Below are 3,498 nucleotides of genomic sequence, written 5' to 3'. Positions count from 1 at the left end.
GGGGGGATTGCAGGGGGTGGGTTGCAGCATTATTTCCTCGGCATTGTATGCAGAGAGGCTGTCTCAGAGGGCAGAGTGTTTGCACACTGAGATAGCCAGAGTCAGAGTCGGGTCTGGAGGTTGAACGGGAAATCTCTGCTTGGCGTCTTAGAGGCAACAGTCCCTCTCCCAGAGGTCAGTGGTGGCCCTAGGGTGATGCCACTAGTGTCACTGAGATGTTCTTGGGACATGAAGGTGACTGTCCCCTTGCCCAGGGTCGAGCTGGGGACAGTGCCAACCTGCCCTGAGCCCTTTGCTCCCACTCAGGACACAGTGGGTCCTGACAAATACAGCGTGGGTGCAGCAGCTGGTTCATCATTTTTCCTTGAAAAATGCCTCCAAAGGGATTATTTCATTGGAAGGGTTACTGAACCCTTTTCCTCCACCCAAGCTTGTGCCTGACCCCGTGGTAGGGACAGGGATAGGGACAGGAACAGCAAAAGGCACCGAGCCCTGCTGGCAGGGAAGGACATGCATCATACCTTATCCCCGGGAGACTCCATCCCCCCAGGAGCCTTTATTTTCCCAGATTGTTGCTTATTTAGGTATTTTCACCACCCCAGCGCCCCCTCCCCGTGTGCTGCCCGTGGCTGACAATGGAGCATTGATTGGGAACTGGCAGCATCTCCCTGGATTTCGGGGAGCTCGGGCTGTGCCCCCCCCCGGTTGGCACTCGGAGGTGGCAGAGCTGCTTCCATCCCAAACGCGTCGGGAGCGTTAACAACCTGTGAGTCATCTCAGAAACGAAGCATCGTAGGGAGGGAGGGGGATCCAGGGAGGGATGCTGCTCCCAGACTGGAGAAATAAAAGGTTTTGCTGCTGGTGGAGGGAACTGATGTCAAAGTGACCCCTGGGTTCCCTGAGGGGATGGGGATGGGTATTCCTGGGCATGGAGCAGCTTCCTTGAGACTGGGACATGGGGACTGTGTGTCCTGGTGCCTGTTGTGACATGCTGCAGGGACAAGGACCCTGTGTGCAGGTGTGTGTGTGTGTGTGCAGACACACGTGTTGCCCTACCAAAGGACAAGAAGGATCTCCTCCAGATTTTTTCCAGAGAGAGTGCTTAGGCATTGGAATGTGCTGCCCAGGGAGGTGGTGGATTCACCATCCCTGGAGGTTTTCAAGCTGAGACTGGATGTGGCACTTAGTGCCATGGTCTAGTAACCACGGTAGGGTTGGACTTGATGATCTTTGAGGTCTCTTCCAACCAGGTTGATTCTATGATTCTGTGATTCTAAGGAGTGTTACAGTTGGGTTTCCTAAGGGATAAGTTTTTTCATCTCCTGCAATTCTGACAGATATCCCAGCTCCTGCTGCTGTACCAGCAGGATAGGGGTTAGACCCAGGCCAGACCTGGCTTAGAACCCCTGAGCCACCTTTGGCCACCCTGATTGTGGAGGAGACAGGCTTCTTTCTCAGCATATAAAGTATTTATGTTTTCTGCAGGACCTTAGCTCCGTGCTGCAGCACAGGGGGGATGCTCCTTCCATCACCCACGGTCCTGGGTGCCAGTGCTGGAATGGGATGGGCATGTGGGCGTTCAGCCCCTTCATTCACCTCCTCCAAGGGCTCTGGGGATGCTGGGGAGGAAGTGGGTGTTGTCTTTGATGTTGGGAATCCAGGTCAGAGCTACTCCTGCTGCAATCCTGCTGCTCTCTAACTGTGCCAAATTGCAGGGCACAGCTTCAGTGCCTCTTGCTCTGGGACACAGAGCTCAGTTCTTCCCTCCACTTGTTCATGTTTCTCCATAAGTCAATGGGATGATTTGGTTTGGGGTTAGGAGAGGAGAGGAAACCTCCTTTCTGTGGAAATCTGGTGGAAAAGCACAGGAGGGTTTTTCTAAGGTTTGGTTTGGGTCTGAAGGATGAAGGTTTGCGTGATTTGGACCTGGAGACGTCAGGAGATGCAGAAAGAGCATCAGCTCCCACCTGCTCTGTTTTCATTCTAGTTAGTCCCTGCCAGGAGCCAAGATGTGGAAGTCCGGGAAGTGATGACATGGGATTGAGCAGAAGTGGTTACAGGGTGTTTTAAATGTGTGCTTAAGGCTCTTTTCCCAGTTAGAGCTGCCCACCATGCCCATCCAGTGCCCAGTCTGGGCAGGGCCACGGGGCAGCACAGGGACCAGTGTGTTCCCATCACAGTGTGGCTCACAGGCAGCATGCCCTGAAGTGATGCTCAGGTTTGTGGCAGCACCCTGGGAGGTTTTGAGGATGCTCAGTTGGTCCTGAAGGCAGGACTTGCTGCAGGGAATCCAACTGCAGCATCCCTCACCTGAATGGCTTCAGTCCTGGATGTCAGGAAGGGCTATGGGTGGCTCAACAACAGGGCAGAGCTAATCCCAAAAAGCTCAGCAAAGCCCAGAATTTCTCCTTGCCACTTTGATCAAACTCTGAAAGGCTCAGGAACTGGGATCAGCCAGAGCCAGGCTGGACACAGGTTTGGCTCCAACCCAAACAGCTCTATAGTCACCAGCCTGTTTTCCACCCAGCTCACTGCTGGCTTGTCCAAGCTGGATCTCCAGCAAAAGAGCCAACAGCATCACTTGTTGGTTGGTGATGAACAGTCCCATGATGCCACCCCTGCCACAGCTGTCTCTGTGGGTTCCTCCTCCAGCCCTTTGCCAGCGCTGGGGATGTTGCTTTGCTTCAGTTCCCAGCCTGATACCATCAGATGCCCACTGCCATCTGTCCTGGCTGGTGCCACTGGCCTCAGGAGAGCACCCGGGGAGGGCAGCACCTCCTCCATCCACAGGGATACAGATGGTTGCTGCCCAATGCCATATTTTTCCAAGAGAACCACCTGCTTCCCTCACTGCTGCTGGGAGCGATGCCAAGCCATGGGGCAGAGCTGCTGCCAGTGTTCCTGGTCCATCAGCCAGCACTGGGAGTCCCTGGAGCTTGGGGGAATGACACAGCTCTTTTGTGGTCATGGTGTTATCCAGAGAAAAGGGAGAGGCATCAGGGAAAGGAGCTGAACCATGTCAGTGCTGGGTCTTGGAGGAATCCCTGGCTCTGGGAGAACCTGGTGAATGAGCCCACCGGGATGCTGGGCACCCCTAAACGGGTGTTTTGGCCATCCCAAGGGTGGGCTGCCAGTCTGGGGCGAGGAGCAGGCAGGGACAGAGGAAGAGGAGCTGTGCCAGCACAGGCTGCTGTGCTCAGACATCGCCTGTTCATGCTTCTCCCAGCTTCAAAGGCAGCTCCCCCTCCCCCAGCCTCTCCAGCCTGCAAAACCTCAGACAACGGATCAGAGAAGGTGATTTCTCTCCCTCTTATCTTTCTTCTCCTGAAAGGCACAAAATCCCCCTTTTCACCCTCCTTACATATCACAAATGTGCAGGATCTTCCTCCCAGCTGCTCCCACTCTTCCTCCCTGAAGCCCTTCCAGCCCAGCACAAACTCCAGCCACACACTCCAGCCACATCCGTGTCCTCTTCCCTCGCACCACAGCCTTGGGAAG

Source organism: Acanthisitta chloris, unplaced genomic scaffold, assembly GCF_000695815.1.
Source record: "Acanthisitta chloris isolate BGI_N310 unplaced genomic scaffold, ASM69581v1 scaffold18391, whole genome shotgun sequence".
NCBI classification, from domain to species: domain Eukaryota; kingdom Metazoa; phylum Chordata; class Aves; order Passeriformes; family Acanthisittidae; genus Acanthisitta; species Acanthisitta chloris.
This window is presented reverse-complemented; position numbering follows the sequence as displayed.